The 19,470-nt window shown below is 44.4% G+C and overlaps 1 protein-coding gene and 2 non-coding genes across 3 annotated transcripts in view; 1 reads left to right on the forward strand and 2 right to left on the reverse strand.

Annotated features, from left to right (window-relative positions):
- Window positions 1-19,470, reverse strand: part of LOC126187479 (uncharacterized) — a 769,527-nt gene that overhangs the window by 445,625 nt on the left and 304,432 nt on the right. The window lies entirely within an intron of this gene.
- On the forward strand, window positions 12,933-13,006 carry Trnat-agu (transfer RNA threonine (anticodon AGU)). Its single transcript has one exon. It is a non-coding gene; the product is annotated as a tRNA-Thr (tRNA).
- Window positions 15,452-15,525, reverse strand: Trnat-ugu (transfer RNA threonine (anticodon UGU)). The gene has a single exon. It is a non-coding gene; the product is annotated as a tRNA-Thr (tRNA).

Genomic DNA, 19,470 nt, shown 5'->3' on the forward strand with positions numbered 1-19,470 from the left:
GGCGTAACTTCCGTGCGCGGAAAAGTTTCCCATACAGAAGTGGCAGGCAGTGTGCAGCAGTACAGTGGGAGCCGACAGGGCCAGAGCAGCAGCCACTGGCTAGAAAGGTGAAGCTCGCTAGCTGTCAGATGCGAACTTCTAAAACGTGAACTGCAAGCGTGTTGATCAGTCTTAATCATGACTTGTGCAAGAAACTCAGATGCTTAGCAGTGGAGAAAAACGATGTTAGCCAGCAGTGCAAATGTTGAGTGCACGAGCCGCAACTCTGTCGGCGTGCATCGTAAAGCGGGCAACAACCCGGAGGGGCTGCTGTATAAGGTGGCAACAGTCTGCAGCCTTCTGCCGAGGCGTCATCAGCACGTACCGTACCGTACCGTAAGGTAACACGCTAGCGCAGCTCCAACTCCTGCTTTAATTTTTAAGTGATTCCTCTATATCGTTTAAAGCGAATGTCTTGTTTCGTGCCTTTTGAAATGAAATAACTAATTTTCTTCCCCGTCCTTGCCCGATCCAACACTGATAAACTTGATATAGACGGAATGTTAAAACCTAATCGCATCCTCTCCTACTAAGCTCTTTTTTTTCCCCAAAACACTGAAAAGCTTACGATACTGATCTTTTCTCCAGGCGAGAGTCACTCTTCAGTAAAGAGTAAGTTAACTGCGTGAGTAAGGTTTCAGAAATGCACTGAAGAGTGTCTCCAGGCGATTCTAACACTGGCTTCCTCTAGCGACGATGAGTGAGTCCAGTAAGTATCGACGAGAAGTATTAATGATATTACGCGTTAATAGGAAGAGACATGAGGAGGAGACAAATTGGCTCATATTGCGGGGAACTGCATCATATTCCGACGCTGACAGCCATAACTTTGCCAGGGATGATTTTCTACAATTTTAAAGTGAGTTTCAAGGCAACTGGATATGCTTACGCATATAACATGTCAATGTGAATAACAACAGCCCCTATTCGAAATTCACTTGAATTACGATCATTCAAAACGAATGAATCAAAGCGGATTAAATTCAAAAATGGCTCTGAGCACTATGGGACTCAACTGCTGAGGTCATCAGTCCCCTAGAACTCAGAACTACTTAAAACTAACTAACCTAAGGACATCACATACATCCATGCCCGAGGCAGGATTCGAACCTGCGACCGTAGCAGTCGCGCGGTTCCGGACTGAGCGCCTAGGGTAATTTATATGTCATGTAATTTGTCATCCCACGATTCCTCTGCATAATTAAACAACACTATTTCTTGACAGCCGAATCGAAATTTGACTTAGATGTCTATATCAACAAACAGGTGAAATCCACAAAATAATATGGCGTGCGGTGGAGAATGCGGATGATTAAAATTTCGTGAAAAGATCTCGCCGCAACGAAAAAACGCCTTTTTAATGACTGCCACCATAACTTCTTTATCACATCATAGATATAATGGGAGGTAGCTAAGTTCGATGGCAAGAGGTCTTCTGGTCAGGTGAATACAGGGTTATAAACACAAAATCAAACAGCGGTAATGCAAGAGCAGGTTCAATAATGAATAAAAAAATAGGAACGTGGATAAACTACTATGAACAGCGTAGAAACTGCATTATTGTAGCCACGATAGACACAAAGCCCACACCCACCATAGTAATTTAAGTTTATATGCCAACTAGCTGAGCAGATGATAATGAGATTGAAAAAATGTATGATGAGATAAAAGAAATTATTCAGATAGTTAAGGGAGGCGAAAATTTAATAGTCATGGGGGACTGGAATTGAATAACAGGAAAAGAAGGAAAAATATTAGGTGAATATGGAGTGGAGTTTTGCATAGTGCACAATTTAATCATTGCTAACACTTGGTATAAGAATCGTAACACAAGACTGTATACTTGGAAAAGGCATGGAGGCACCGGAAGGTTTCAGATTGATTATATAACGTTAAGACAGATTTTGGAACCAGATTTTAAATTGTAAGGCATTTCCAGATGCAAATGTGGAGTGGGCATTAGGCAACAATTGACAATAACAGGGAAAGGAACACAACAAAAGATGATTCGGTTGTTTTAAGAGATGAAATGGAATACAAACATCTAAAAAATGAGATTGTCAGGAAGTGCAAAATGGCTAAGCAGGAATGGTTATAGGAAGAATTTAAGGATTTAGATGCATATACCAGTAGAGAAAAGAAGATTCCACCTACAGGAAAATTAAACAGACCTTTGGGGAAAAGAGAATCAGCTATATGAACATCAAGAGCTCTGATGGTAAATCATGCATAAGCAAAGAAGGGAATAGTGGAAGGAGTATATAGAGGGTCTATATAGAAGGGACACGAACTTGAAGGCAACATTATAGAAAGGGAGCTGGACGCAGACGAAGATGAGATGGGTCACATGACGATGCGAGAAGAACTTGACCAAGCTCTGAAAGATCGAAGTCGAAACAAAGCCCCGTGAGTAGATGATATTCCATCAGAAGTGATGACAGCTTTGGGAGAGCCAGCCATGACAAAAGTCTTCCATGTGGCGTGTAAGACGTATGAGACAGGCGAAAAGCCCTCAGACTTCAAGAAGAATGTAATAATTGCAATTCCAAAGAAAGCAGTTGCTGACAGGTCTGAAGAATGCCTAACTATCAATTTAATAAGTCATGTTGCAAAACACTAACACGAATTCTTTACAGATGGACGGAACAATTGGTAAAGCCGACCTCTCGGAATATCAGTTCGGATTCCGGATCACTGTAGGAACACGTGAGCAAATACTGACCCTAAGACTTCTCACAGAAGATGGGTTAAGGATAAGGAAAGCTTTTGACAATGTCGACTGGAATACTCTCTTTGAAATTCCGAAGGTAGCAGGGGTAAAATACAGGAAGTGAAAGGCTGTTTACAACTTGTACAGAAATGGGACAGCAGTTGGTATAAGAGTCGAGAGGCACGAAGGGGGAAGCAGTGGTTGAGAAGGGAGTGAGAAACGGTTGCAGCCTATCCCCAATGTTATTCAATGTGTGCATTGAACAAGGAGTAAAGGAAACCAAAGAAAAGCTTACTGAAGTCGCATTCGGGAAGATGACAGCTCAAATCCGAGTCCAGCTATCCTGATTTAGGTTTTCCGTGATTTCTTTAAATCGCTTCAGGCAAATACCGGGATAGGTCCTTTGAAAGAGCGCGGCCTATTTCCTTTCCCATCCTTCCCTAATCCGAGCTTGTGTTCCGTCTCTAAAGATCTCGCAGTCGACGGGGCGTTAAACTCTAATTCACAAGCTAAAGAAAAATTTGGAGCAGGAATTCATGTTCAAGGAAAAGAAATAAAAATTTGAGGTTTGCCAATAATTTTGCAATTCTGTCAGAGACAGCAAAGGACTTGGAAGAGCAGTTGAGCGGAATGGACAGTGTCTTGAAAGGACGATATAAGACGGACATCAAACGCAACACAAGGACAATGGAATGTAGTCGAATTAAATCAGGTGATGGCAAGGAAATTAGATTAAAAACCACACACTTCAAGTAGTCGGCGAGTTTTGCTATTTGGGCAGCAAAATAACTGATGATGGCCGATATAGAGAGGATGAAGATTGGCAATGGTAAGAAAAGCATTTCTGAAAGGGGGAAATTTGTTAACATAGAATACAGATTTAAGTGTTAGGAAGTCTTCTCTGAAGGTATTTGTCTGGAGTATAGCCATGTATAGAAGTGAAACATGGACGATAAACAGTTTCGACAAAAAAAAAAAAGACTTGAAGCTTTCGAATTGTGGTGCTACAAAAGAATGTTGAAGATTAGATTGCTAAATCACTAACTAATGAGGAGGTACTGAATAGAAATGGGAAGAGAAGAAATTTGTGGGACAACCTGATAAGAAAAAGGAACGGTTGGTAGGACACATTCTGAGACATCAAGGGACCACCAATTTAGTACGGGAGGGATGCGTGTGAGCTAAAAATCGTAGAGACGGACCAAGGGGTGACATCAAGGGATCACCAATTTATGACTGCAGGGAAGCGGGGGTAAAAATTGTAGAGGGAGACCAAGAGATGAATACAGTAAGCAGATTCAGAAGGATGTGGGTTGCTGTAGCTATTCAGAGATGAAGAGGCTTACACAGGATAGAGTAGCATGGAGAGCTGCATCAAACCGGTCTTCGGACTGAAGACAACAACAACAACAACAACAACAACAACAGTTCTACTTTAAATTGTTCGTAATTATAATTGATAGATATTTAGTTCAACTGACAATCTTAAAATGCGTTTGATTTATGGTGTAACCGAAATTGCCACTTATCGCACAATGTAGATTTTTGCCTGCATCAGTGGTTGTCCAAATAAAGGTTTTATGTTCTGGTAACCTTACTAGACGGTGAATGACGGCACCATCTGGAAGCAATCTAAAAATGTTGATCCGTTTGCCCCTTAAGTCGTTTATGTAGGCTAGGAACATCCTTGAGCAACCCAAGGTACCGCTTACCACTTCAGTTTCACTAGATGACTTGATCAGCTACGAAGTGTGACTTTTGTGACCGGAAATCACGATACTCCAGTAAGCAATTTGATTAGTACCCGCTTTTGAGGAACGGTAACAAAGGCCTTCAGGAAATCAAGAAATAAGGTATCAACTTGTGATCCCCTACCGATAACAGTCCTTACTTCGTGAGATAGCCAGTTGTGTTTCTCCAGAAACCTGTTTCACTGCACCATGACTAAAGAGAAACGCCGGAAAACACACACATCTTTTCGCAGTCTTTATGTAGGTGCATAAACTTAACACGACGGGGGAAATTCTCAATTGCCGAGGAAAACGTCAGGAAAGAGAAAGAGCCTTTCCTTTTCGCTTGAAGCTGGCCATGGAGACAACACATGTGTTCCGATCTCTGGCGCCAGTCGTCAAAAGTGAAGAAGCTTTCTGCCGGCTTTTTTTGTTTCCGTCTAAGATCATAGCATACTGTTTACTCCGGCTTCCCTACGTGAGGGTAAAACGGCGCCAAGTATCCTCCTGCAACGTAAGTCACATCATCTGCAGAAGGCACATCTGGTTTGATGGAATAGTATATGAACTGTAAAGTAAATAAATGTAATGTAAGCTTCTAACCACGCATGTTTCGCGTTTTTTGGACACAGTTAACGGCAGCGAACTGAGGTAAAAATTTTATTGCCTTTGACGGAGATCCGACAAAAGATGAAACTAACACCGCTCGCTACCACGAAAGTTAATACAAACAGTGGAAGTCTGCACTCTACGACACAACCGCACTATACATGCTGCATACACTGAATTTTTCTGATTCAGCCATGTCAAGTTGGTAACATTTAAAAAGATTACATCTGGTGACTGCCGCATATGACATATTAGTCAAGCGACAGAAGCAAGTTTTTTAAATTCCAATTTCTTTCTGTGTGACTGCCGGTATTGTGAGTCCCTGAAGTGGAATAACTCAGAAATCAGTAAAACTAGCTAGTGGGTAACTTAACACCAGACAGACCTCTTCGTCACTTGACGAACGACCGCGCTCTCTTTGTCAGGCAATCCAGACGCTAGTAGATTAAAACATCGCCGTTACCAGGCACACATATGGTACTGAAAAATTATGATAAAACGCTGCCATGAAGCATGTCATTACCTCCCACTTTTCATAGCAATGAATTCTCCACAGGCTTTCGAGCATCTCGTTTGAGTCAACTGACAAAAGCTCCAGATAAATCGGAATATCAAACACCACAGGCTTGTCCTTAATCCAAATTCAATTCCTTTAAACAAGTTCTAAAATATTTTTAAGATGTTCGCGGCTCTCGAACTATGCGGTAAGGTTGAATGATTCATAAACTATCTCTGCAGTAGCAAAGTGACTTTCGTTGCAAAGTGGCTTTTGTTGGTCGTCTTAGAAACGGAGAAACGGAAGAGCTTTAAGTTATTGGCATACGCGGTTTGGAACGGTCACCAACTGAGGTCTTTATGATCCAACACCCGATTAGCAAGGACGACGAAAGGATGATTTTATTACAGCATGGGAAAGTGAGTTGCAGAAGCGAGTATTATATATATTAGAATTTGGTGGTAGCAACTGTATAATTAGAACAATACATGCTCTTACCTCTTATAAGCGGGAAACAGTATTAGAAGTGTGTCATTTCCTATCGTCACAACTACAAAAACTCAAAATTATAATATATTTGAGCCTGGCCTCAAAATCCAGAACTGTAAGACACAATGGACTGCTAGCGACGAGCCCTGGCAAATACTACTATGGAACTATTTATGCTGTTCTTAAGTATTTCTAACAGTTTTACAGTGTAGGATTGGATGGTCTGGTAAAATAACTACTATAGTTTCTTGGGTTCCAAAAAGTGTACTGATTCTAACACGAAATAAATTAATTACCTAGATATTACCTGCTGTTAAAATGGCCAGTACAGGCGACGAGAAGTGAAATCATTCATTACTACACTCTTTATATAGCGGGGCAACACTGTTGCCAGCTTACGATATTGTATACGGTTAGCAGTACATGTAAATTTCTAGTAGCAGTGAAATAACGACAGCTTACCGAAGGAAGAACTAGCGCTCCAAATTCGAAATCTGACCGCTACTCACCTGTAACAAAAGAAGGAAAAGATTTGACGTAAATATGGCATTTCGATTAGTTTTGTAAAATTATAATCTAAATGGCACAAACTATTACTCAACGTTTGCAAAGCAAACGACAAAGGATAGCAATTAAAAGTAGAAGCATTACTATCGTTTACAGCGGGGTTTTCAAACTGCGCGGCGCGGCTCGCAGGGCGTCATGGCCTTACAGCATAGCCGTCGCGGCGTTTTATAATAATAATAATAATAATAATAATAATAATTCAGTTTAATTGCTTTCTGAGCAAATGAAAACCGAAAATTAAGTTGTACTATGACAGCGCTGCAGACGGTAGGCGAATCCTATTCAGTGATTCATTTGTTTTTTGTTCAGTAACGATCAGATTTTGATTGCTGCTTGTCTTCTGTAATTTGTTTTTCTTTGTCGATATGGATAAGTTTTTAAAATGTAAGTACACTGCGTGATAGTTCAAATCTACATCACGCAGTTTTAAAGACATAAACTCATGAAAATGCAGGATGTAACGACGTCAACCATTTAAATCTCCGTGTTGTGTGTACTGTTCCTGAAAATGGGTGACCATAGTGAATCGGTTTTTTTCCCCAAAGCCCTAGCTACCAAAAACATGTTGCCTAATAAAAGGAAACGACATCTTCAGTTAAGTTACGGTAATTTGGTAAACATAGTGAAAAATGTTTCAAATGGCTCTGAGCACTATGAGACTTAACATCTGAGGTCATCAGTCCCCTAGAACTTTGAACTACTTAAACCTAACTTACCTAAGGACATCAAACACATCCATGCCCGAGGCAGGATTCGAACCTGCGGCCGTAGCAGCAGCGCGGTTCCGGACTGAAGCGCCTAGAACCGCTCGGCCACTCCGGCCGGCTGAGTTTTTATGTTCAGGTCAAGAGAGCCGTGGACCCAAACCACTGGCTTATACGGTACAAGTTGGCATGTACTAACTACTGCTTTCGTTTACATCCTGCTTGATGCAGAGGGAGCTCACTACGACTAATGCGTAGTCTCCTTAACCCTCCAGTTTGCTCCTTATTTTACACACATCAAAAAATGTTTGCATCACCCCGGTTCCCAGAATTCCTGAAGATGGACGTTGTCTGTAGATATTGTATCACAGACACAGTCCCTTTGACTGTTCAGAGATGTCACTAAAACTGCACAAAGAGGTAAACAACCATGCATGAGCAGCGCCTATTAGACGGAGGGGGTCCGACAGCCGATCAGTTCCAGTCATTCCATCAGGAAGGAGGTACAAGGCTCGTGTTGTCCTAGACGGTCAGTACCTAGGTTCGATTACGTCCGCATTGTTACTTAGTGACAGGAAGGACTCTCAACAAGGGAAGTTTCCAGGCGTCACGGAATCAACCAAAGCGATGTTGTTCGGAGATGGAGGAGATACAGAGAGCCAAGAACTGTCAATGACATGCCTCGCTCAGGCCGCCCAAGGGGTCTACTGCAGTGTATGACCGCCACCTACCGATTAGGGCTCGGAGGAAACCTGACAGCAATGCCACCATGTTGAATAATGCTTTTTGTGCAGCCACAGAAAGTCGTGTTACGAATCAAACTGTGCGCAATAGGCTGCAAGATGCACAACTTCACTCCCGACGTCTATCTTTGCAACCATGAAACCATGCAGCGCGGTGCTGATGGGCCCAACAACATTCCAAATGGACCGCTCAGGATAGACATGACGTTCTCTTCACTGGTGAGTGTCGCATATGCCTTCAACCTGACAATCGTCGGAGACGTGTTTGGAGGCAACCCAGTCAGGCCGAACGCCTTAGACACACTGTCCAGCGAATGCAGCATGGTAGAGGTTCTCTCGTGTTTTGGGGTGGCACTATGTGGGGCCGACGTACGCCTCTGGTGGTCATACGATATGTGAATGCCATCCTCCGACCGATCGCTGCTGAGAAGTGGGACAATCTGGACCAACAGTGCCCTGATGAGCTTGTGGATAGTATGCAACGATGAATACAGGCATGTATCATTGCAAGAGGATGTGCTACTGGGTACTAGAGGTACCGGTGTGTACAGCAATCTGGAGCACCGCCTCTGAAGTTCTCGCTGTATGATGGTAAAATATGCAATGTGTGGTTTTCATGAGCAATAAAAAGGGCGGAAATGATGTTTATGTTGATCTCTATTCCTATTTTCTGTACAGGTTCCGGAACTCTCGGAACCGAGGTTATGTAAAACTTTTTTTGATGTGTGTAGTTAACTTCATTCGTGAAAATATCAGGTTTACCAAGGGGCGGAAGATAAAAGCTTGTCTACCGTTTTTGGGTGTATTAAACCGACGTATGGTTGCTTTTACAGCATTGCATGTACCATAAATCCACGCATAACCATTTATACCTGCTAGCGTCCGGTTGCAACCATTCTTTGCAAAATATGAGCGTACTAAAATTTTACTCCACATGCCCCATTTACTGTCACACTGAAAGCCTTCCAGACGAACTGGTCCACACAGAAGGTGTATTTAGGTGAAATGGATACACAAAGCACTAGAATTAGTGAGGTCTACAAGAGAAAACACCAGCCAATCACAGGAAGAGGAAAGACATGGTAAAATCAACGGGCATAACAAATGTTTCCTCAAGAAGTGCCAGAATAACGAGAAAACATAAACTGGATGTTATCTCATGCCCACCGCCCAAGATAGCAGCTCTTATGTGATCCATGAAAAGATGATTTGGTTTTACGAAATGTAGATATCTACGAAACTTCTTGGCAGTTTGTTAAAAGTAATGCCCGACAAACAGTACGCACAATACAACAGCAGTGCGTTGAATACGAACAACGCCCCTCTCTGTTGCAACCCAGTTAATCTGCCTCTCTGTTGCAACCCAGTTAATCTGCAGTGGCTGAACATTATTTCCACTGGTCATTCCATGGATTCTGGAAAAGTCGAGATACGGGCAACAGCCTCATCCTACTGGGATTCAGTGCTCAAGGGAAGTGTGGAAATCCGCAGACAACCGCTCAACCGAGACGACGGCTTCCATTTCGACATTTCACCCGCTTCACGTCTGCGCGCTCCGAGGAATTTTTGTTCGGAGTCTTCGGTGCCTGGCATTCCAACACCTACCGGTCTTTGCTGCCTGGCATTACAACACCTGCTATCCATTTCAATAATTAACCGTCTAACATCTAAGCATTGTGGATTTACTGCATCTGCTTGCAACTTTTTTATCTGAGATGTGAAAGTTGTATCTATTGCTAGCAAAAAACGCAACAAGCCATAAATACTTTTAAAAAGGTTCATACTGGCTTCAAGTTATCGTCTCAAATTTCAAGTGGCTAACTCTTCCAATTACACTAACGTATTCGACAGCATCACGCCGTCCTCTCCTGCAAGTTATAGTAGGCGGCGTTTCGTCTTGCTCGGGTGCTCATGTCTTTTCAGCTCGAAGCACTGGAAGGGTTGATGTGTAAACAGCACACATACCTTACACTAATGACTGTGCCACACAAATACTTCATAGCAGTCTCCATGTAATCAGCAGCTGTAGACATGTATTTTACACAAACACACACACACACACACACACACACACACACACACAAGCGCGCGCGCTTATATACAGGGCTATTACAAATGATTGAAGCGATTTCATAAATTCACTGTAGCTCCATTCATTGACATATAGTCACGACACACTACAGATACGTAGAAAAACTCATAAAGTTTTGTTCGGCTGAAGCCGCACTTCAGGTTTCTGCCGCCAGAGCGCTCGAGAGCGCAGTGAGACAAAATGGCGACAGGAGCCGAGAAAGCGTATGTCGTGCTTGAAATGCACTCACATCAGTCAGTCATAACAGTGCAACGACACTTCAGGACGAAGTTCAACAAAGCTCCACCAACTGCTAACTCATTCGGCGATGGTATGCGCAGTTTAAAGCTTCTGGATGCCTCTGTAAGGGGAAATCAACGGGTCGGCCTGCAGTGAGCGAAGAAACGGTTGAACGCGTGCGGGCAAGTTTCACGCGTAGCCCGCGGAAGTCGACGAATAAAGCAAGCAGGGAGCTAAACGTACCACAGCCGACGGTTTGGAAAATCTTACGGAAAAGGCTAAAGCATAAGCCTTACCGTTTACAATTGCTACAAGCCCTGACACCCGATGACAAAGTCAAACGCTTTGAATTTTCGGCGCGGTTGCAACAGCTCATGCAAGAGGATGGGTTCAGTGTGAAACTTGTTTTCAGTGATGAAGCAACATTTTTTTCTTAATGGTGAAGTGAACAGACACAATGTGCGAATCTGGGCGGTAGAGAATCCTCACGCATTCGTGCAGCAAATTCGCAATTCACCAAAAGTTAACGTGTTTTGTGCAATCTCACGGTTTAAAGTTTACGGCCCCTTTTTCTTCTGCGAAAAAAAAAAAAAAAAAAAAAAAAAAAACGTTACAGGACACGTGTATCTGGACATGCTGGAAAATTGGCTCATGCCACAACTGGAGACCGACAGCGCCGACTTCGTCTTTCAACAGGATGGTGCTCCACCGCACTTCCATCATGATGTTCGGCATTTCTTAAACAGGAGATTGGAAAACCGATGGATCGGTCGTGGTGGAGATCATGATCAGCAATTCATGTCATGGCCTCCACGTTCTCCCGACTTAACCCCATGCGATTTCTTTCTGTGGGGTTATGTGAAAGATTCAGTGTTTAAACCTCCTCTACCAAGAAACGTGCCAGAACTGCGAGCTCGCATCAACGATGCTTTCGAACCCATTGATGGGGACATGCTGCGCCGAGTGTGGGAGGAACTTGATTATCGGCTTGATGTCTGCCGAATCACTAAAGGGGCACATATCGAACATTTGTGAATGCCTAAAAAAACTTTTTGAGTTTTTGTATGTGTGTGCAAAGCATTGTGATAATATCTCAAATAATAAAGTTATTGTAGAGCTGTGAAATCGCTTCAATCATTTGTAATAACCCTGTATAGGGTGTTACAAAAAGGTACGGCCAAACTTTCAGGAAATATTCCTCATACACAAATAAAGAAAGAATGTTATGTGGACATGTGTCCGGAAATGCTTAATTTCCATGTTAGAGCTCATTTTAGTTTCGTCAGTATGTACTGTACTTCCTCGATTCAGGTAATGTTGACTTCGGTGCATGCGACTCATTGCTCTACAGTACTAGCATCAAGCACATCAGTACGTAGCATCAACAGGTTAGTGTTCATCACGAACGTGGTTTTGCAGTCAGTGCAATGTTTACAAATGCGGAGTTGGCAGATGCCTATTTGATGTATGGATTAGCACGGGGCAATAGCCGTGGCGCAGTACGTTTGTATCGAGACAGATTTCCAGAACGAAGGTTTCCCGACAGGATGACGTTCGAAGCAGTTGATCGGCGTCTTAGGGAGCACGGAACATTTCAGCCTATGACTCGCGACTGGGGAAGACTAGAACGACGAGGACACCTACAATGGACGAGGCAATTCTTCGTGCAGTTGACGATAACCCTAATGTCAGCGTCAGAGAAGTTGCTGCTGTACATGGTAACGTTGACCACGTCCCTGTATGGAGAGTGCTACGGGAGAACCAGTTGTTTCCGTTCCATGTTCAGCATGTGCAGGCACTATCAGCAGCTGATTGGCCTCCACGGGTACACTTCTGCGAATGATTCATCCAACAATGTGTCAATCCTCATTTCAGTACAAATGAATGGTCTCCTTACGGCTGAGGCTTCATTCCAACGTGATCAAATTGTAAATTTTCACAATCAACATGTGTGGGCTGAAGAGAATCCGCACGCAATTGTGCAATCACGTCATCAACATAGATTTTCTGTGAACGTTTGGGCCGGCATTGTTGGTGATGTCTTGATTGGGCCCCATGTTCTTCCACCTACGCTCAATGGAGCACGTTATCATGGTTTCATACGCGATACTCTACCTGTGCTGCTAAAATATGTGCCTTTACAAGTACGACACAACGTGTGGTTCATGCACGATGGAGCTCCTGCACATTTCAGTCGAAGTGTTCGTACGCTTCTCAACAACAGATTCGGTGACCGATGGATTGGTAGAGGCGGACCAATTCCATGGCCTCCACGCTCTCCTGAGCTCAACCCTCTTGACTTTCATTTATGGGGGCATTTGAAAGCTATTGTCTACACAACCCCGGTAGCAAATGTAGAGACACTTCGTGCTCGTATTGTGGACGGCTGTGATACAATACGCCATTCTCCAGGGCTGCATCAGCGCATCAGGGATTCCATGCGACGGAGAGTGGATGCATGTATCCTCGCTAACGGAGGACATATTGAACATTTCCTGTAACAAAGTGTTTGAAGTCACGCTGGTACGTTCTGCTGCTGGATGGCTCAGTGGTCAGAGCAACTGCCTAGTAAGCAGGAGACTCGGGTTCGAATGCCGGTCCGGCGCAAATTCTCAACTTTAATTTTAATCAATGCCCGCTTGCAGTCAATGTCTGTATTTCCTTTGTGTCGGAAAAATATTTACCGTATAGGTACGCAACTTTATAGGTACAATGTTCAGACTGTGCGCTGCAGGATTTCCGTTGTTACCAGTGTTAGTGTCGTGACCTGCCATTGCGCGCCGGTACTGGTACGGCGACGTAGTGTTGAAACACTAGCATAGTGTGCATTACAACTGCAGACAGTCAACATGGATCTGGAGAGGGTGAGTACGGTTTCACCCGTAAAGCTGTTTTATCAAAACAACACAGTGCTGGCGCTCCTCTCCAGTATCGACGCTTCAAAGGAATACAGAGGGGTCCTCTTTCCGCATCGGGAATGAGGAATATGGTTCGAAAGGTCGCAATGACTGATGATTTGGGAATGTGCTATCTTCAAACAGTGCACGAGCTGTGTCAGGTCAGCTAAACATTTCACGGTCCGCTGTTCGAAAAGTGCTGCCAACAGTTGTGAAATGGTGACTCTAGTGCCAGTTCCAGGCTGTCGTGGATGCAGATGGTCGTCAGATTGGATAAGATTTGTAACCTGGAACATACAGGGTATTTCAAAAATGACCGGTATATTTGAAACGGTAATAAAAACTAAACGAGCAGCGATAGAAATACACCGTTTGTTGCAATATGCTTGGGACAACAGTACATTTTCAGGCAGACAAACTTTCGAAATTACAGTAGTTACAATTTTCAACAACAGATGGCGCTGCGGTCTGGGAAACTCTATAGTACGATATTTTCCACATATACACCATGCGTAGCAATAATATGGCGTAGTCTCTGAATGAAATTACCCGAAACCTTTGACAACGTGTCTGGCGGAATGGCTTCACATGCAGATGAGATGTACTGCTTCAGCTGTTCAATTGTTTCTGGATTCTGGCGGTACACCTGGTCTTTCAAGCGTCCCCACAGAAAGAAGTCACAGGGGTTCATGTCTGGCGAATAGGGAGGCCAATCCACGCCGCCTCCTGTATGTTTCGGATAGCCCAAAGCAATCACACGATCATCGAAATATTCATTCAGGAAATTAAAGACGTCGGCCGTGCGATGTGGCCGGGCACCATCTTGCATAAACCACGAGGTGTTCGCAGTGTCGTCTAAGGCAGTTTGTACCGCCACAAATTCACGAAGAATGTCCAGATAGCGTGATGCAGTAATCGTTTCGGATCTGAAAAATGGGCCAATGATTCCTTTGGAAGAAATGGCGGCCCAGACAAGTACTTTTTGAGGATGCAGCGACGATGGGACTGCTACATGGGGCTTTTCGGTTCCCCATATGCGCCAGTTCTGTTTATTGACGAAGCCGTCCAGGTAAAAATAAGCTTCGTCAGTAAACCAAATGCTGCACACATGCATTTCGCCGTCATCAATCCTGTGCACTATATCGTTAGCGAATGTCTCTCGGGCAGCAATGGTAGCGGCGCTGCGGGGTTGCCGCGTTTGAATTTTGTATGGATAGAGGTGTAAACTCTGGCGCATGAGACGATACGTGGACGTTGGCGTCATTTGGACCGCAGCTGCAACACGGCGAACGGAAACCCGAGGCCGCTGTTGAATCACCTGCTGCACTAGCTGCGCGTTGGCCTGTGTGGTTGCCGTACGCAGTCGCCCTACCTTTCCAGCACGTTCATCGTCACGTTCCCAGTCCGTTGAAATTTTTCAAACAGATCCTTTATTGTATCGCTTTTCGGTCCTTTGGTTACATTAAACCTCCGTTGAAAACTTCGTCTTGTTGCAACAACACTGCGTTCTAGGCGGTGGAATTCCAACACCAGAAAAATCCTCTGTTCTAAGGAATAAACCATGTTGTCTACAGTACACTTGCACGTTGTGAACAGCACACGCTTACAGCAGAAAGACGACGTACAGAATGGCGCACCCACAGACTGCGTTGTCCTCTATATCTTTCACATCACTTGCAGCGCCATCTGTTGTTGAAAATTGTAACTACTGTCATTTCGAAAGTTTGTCCGCCTGAAAATGTACTGTTGTCCCAAGCATATTGCAACAAACGGTGTATTTCTATCGCTGCTCGTTTAGTTTTTATTGTCGTTTCAAATATACCGGTCATTTTTGAAACACCCTGTAAATATGATACGCAATTAACAGAGTAATGTTACCCCCGCATGTGGTAATTAAAAAGTGCTTCATTCAGTGGTTTATTCGTTATTTCTCTTCCACATGTCGTTACAAATGTTTCCACGCAGTTTAATCGTCGTAAAATCACTCTGTTTTCATGACAGCCTTCTCAAGTTTTATACGAAGATAGTAACTGTTCTCTAACGAACAGATACCATTATGACCGTGCAGCTTCTCTAGAATAAGTGATAATTAATTGAAACCCTCAGCTGCCGACAGGTATTGCTGACACACCTTGATGGGGACAGCTGAAAATGTGTGCCCCGACCGGGACTCGAACCCGGGATCTCCTGCTCACATGGCAGACGCTCTATCCATCTGAGCCACCGAGGACACAGATGAATAGCGCGACTGCAGGGACTTACCCTTGCACGCTTCCCGTGAGACCCACATTCCCAACTGTCCACAATCTACATACATAATGTTCCTATTAGATACTTGGCCCATCCACTCGTTATTCGCGCCCACCTAAGTTGACAATTCCCGTAAGAGTTTAGGCAAACTGTGCGCACTCGCACAGACGAAGGTCAATGACCGGGTAGCCATTTAATTATATATGAAGATAGTAACTGTTCTCGAAACACAATTTCAGCTGTCCCCATCAAGGTATGTCAAAAACACCTGTCGGCAACTGAGGGTTTCAATTAATTATCCCTCTCAAATGTAATTATAATCATCCTGTAGCTACGCGCAGACTCTGACATTATTCGTATGAACTAAAGCGCAGCGCGCTTGCTTACAGAGAGGGAGGTGCGCCAGACACAGATCGAATCCGGATTAACGAGCGCTGGCCCGGTTCTCTCGCCAGCCTGAGTGAGGATTTTCGGTGGTTTCCCACGCTCGTTTGCTCCCCTATGTTCGCCTACACTAACAGTTAAAACACGAAGCAGACAGAATAGAGTTTACATATATTCATAGACTTTCCTCCTTCAGATGAAGTCACAACTGTATTGACAGGATAGGCGCATCCGACCACAAAGCTAACATGAAATAAAATATTCCAAGTCATAGGGGGAAAGGAAAACTGCAAACTCCCTACGACGGGAAAAACGCAAAGAGATAGAGAGACTTGTCAGCTTTCGTACATGTACTTCGCTCTGATTAATACAGTATGCGCATTTGATGTTCTGCAGGGCCCACAGGACTGAGTACTGCTTAGGTATTCCGATGAAGCCATTACGCGACACACGCCATTTCACTTCAGTCCTTGGCTTATGGGAAGGTCGACCCCAGCGGTGTAACGAATTCCCCTGCTCGTGGGCGGCCCATCAGCGGCGAGGGAAACCAGAGGCAGGAGTTCCCAGAGCGAGCGGGACCCCACGTCCAGAGAACGGCGGAGGTTTTAAGGGCAGCTGCGAGCAAGCGAAGCGGCTGGGGGTTAATCGCGCGGAAAGCGCAGACCGCACTGGCTGTAGGGGATGTGGTGGCTCAGGCAGCTGGAGACGCCAGTGCGTGGCACGCGGCTACTGTAGCAGCGCCAATCTGCAGGGGGCGTTGCGGTGCCTCCTACATAAATCAGGAACACACGTGTGGGCCGCTGTAATTGTGTATAGGTACGCTTCGTTAGAGCCTTTAATACAAATTACTGTCACCTTGAAATCAAGCTACTTGTGAAGGTTATATGAGGATACTATTGTACCAACACAAAGGGAACTAGGGAAGTTTTGCAATAAAGCTTTATTTATACTTGTTTTGTACATAAAACTGCCCTTTCCTGCTGCTAGGAGCACGACAAGGCAGTTTTATTTACAAAACAAGTATTTATATGCTTGCTGCGGAAGATGGCCACACAACCAAAGCTTTACTTATTTAATTTTTTCGAAGTAATTTTCGCCACATTGAATACAACTCTCCATCCGCCGAAACCAATCCCTAAACCAGTTCTCCCAGGTTTCTGGAGGGAGTAAGGCACACTCGTTGTCCCAAGCCCTCAGAAGGTCCACATCAGTCAAAAACTGAACTCCTTTCAGCTTCATTTTCACTTGCGGAAACAGTGCAAAGTCACAAGGCGCAAGGTTTGTGTTATGAATGAGGAGGAACTATGGACCTCATGGAAAAAGGTGACCCGGCTGAGTCACGCAATTTGACTCTTAGTCTGATCACGAGGTGTGGCCATTAATTGCACGCATTGATCAAGTAGGCTGACGTGAGGATCAATAAACTACACTTGACGGGATGTATCTGGAACATCTTAGGTGATTAGAAAGTTAGTACACAGGAATACAATTAAATACTTAGCTTTAATTCAGTATCAGCGGTGAACGTCGATCTTGACTCTGTATAATAATATTTAAAGTGCAGTTATAGACTGAACTGCGAATACTTCTTTACAATTCTGATTGCTTCACACATATAGATCAATTGTAAACGCATAGACTGTACGTGGCGCCTGGCTAGGTCGTAGCTACTGACTTGGCTGAAGGCTATGTTGCCGTGCTCGATTAGCCGAGCGGTCTCGGGCGCTGCAGTCAAGGACTGTGCGGCTGGTCCCGGCGGAGGTTCGAGTCCTCCCTCGTGCATGTGTGTGTGTGTGTGTGTGTGTGTGTGTGTGTGTGTGTTTGTTCTTAGGATAATTTAAGTTAAGTAGTGTGTAAGTTTAGGGACTGATGACCTTAGCAGTTAAGTCCCAAAAGATTTCACACACATTTGAACATTTTTTGAAGGCAGTGCTAACTAACGTCTCAGCAAATGCGATCTCTGAAGCTATAACAAGTGAACCATTCCTATTCAAGTCGGATGTAGAACTGGCCACTGCGCTAGCTCGTCTCGTAAGACCAGCCGAGTGGCGGCGCTCGGTCTGCTGGCGTCGACAGTGGCGACTCGCGGGTCCGATGTGTACTAACGGACCGCGGCCGATTTGAAGCCTACATATTAAGTATGGTGCCTTGCGGTGACACCACAGTCTGGACTGTAAGGAGGGTGCTCAAGATGTTTCAGTCCCGTACCCCGGAAAAATCCGGTGCATGCTTTGGCGCGGTGAGCTGGAGCGCTGTCGTGATGGTGGAACCAAATGTCCATTCTTGACTTCGGTCGCAGCTTCTTCAAAGACTGGATGACTTTGTACAGACACTGCTCAGGGTATCACTTATCCGTGACTGTCTTCTTTGTGTCCAAAACGCCGGCCGTTGTGGCCGAGCGGTTCTAGGCGCTACAGTCTGGAACCGCGCGACCTAGGCTACGGTCGCAGGTTCGAATCCTGCCTCGGGCATGAATGCGTGTGATGTCCTTAGGTTAGTTGGGTTTAAGTAGTTCTAAGTTCTATGGGACTGATGACCTCAGAAGTTAAGTCGCATAGTGCTCAGAGCCATCTATGGGACTCATGACCTCAGATGTCCCATAGTGCTCATAGCCATTTGAACAATTTTTTGTGTCCAAAAAAATACCCTCCACAATTTCACTCTATTTAGAGGAAAAAAAGAGAGGAAAGCAGCTATCTATTCTTCTTTACTGATAGGAATTTTCTGACAGCTACGGCAGTGTCGTCATCTTCAACGCCCCAAACTTTGTTTTGAGTGCTAGTCGGCATGTCATAATAGTACGGCCAAGTCTCGTCACCTGTCACGATGTTATTCACATACTGAGATTGTCCCTGAGAAAACATCTTTAACATCTCCAGGCACCAAGTCATACGTCGTGTCACCTGCGCACTTCCGTCAATCTATGCGGCACTCAGAGACAACAAAGTTTCTTTACTTGCAAATGATCATGCAGAATCGAACAAATTGTTGGAGCATTTAGCCCTAAGGTATCCTCTATCTGCTTACAGATTACCCACCTGTCTTCGTCTAGCATTTTCCACACAGCATCGATGTTTTCCTCCGGAACTGATGATCGCGGCCCTCCTGTCCTCTCAGCGTCCTACAGAGTGAAATTTCCTCTTTGTGATTCTCTGCACCACCTGAATATGGTTATACGATGTGGACACAGATCACTGAATGCAAGATAATTTCTTCAAAGCACTGATCTATGTTTAAACCACGCGCGAAATTGTACCGCAAAAATGCTCGTGGTCACGATGCCATAGCAAGCACTTCGAACTAACCCCGCTAGTGAACGACTGTGCCCACAGACTCTGAAGAGGTACAATGTTAAGTATGAGGTATTCTCAGAACACAGCAACAATCAGTCTCCTGCGATTTATTGTTGCACTGTATTGCAAAACTTTCCTCGCACCCTTTGTATTTAACTTCCAATGTTAGCACATCAGATTCTCACAAAACCGAAAACATAAACACAAGATGCCTACCATTTACACCATACCTAGGTGGGACATCCCAT

The sequence above is a fragment of the Schistocerca cancellata genome, chromosome 5 (assembly GCF_023864275.1).
Source record: "Schistocerca cancellata isolate TAMUIC-IGC-003103 chromosome 5, iqSchCanc2.1, whole genome shotgun sequence".
NCBI lineage: Eukaryota > Metazoa > Arthropoda > Insecta > Orthoptera > Acrididae > Schistocerca > Schistocerca cancellata.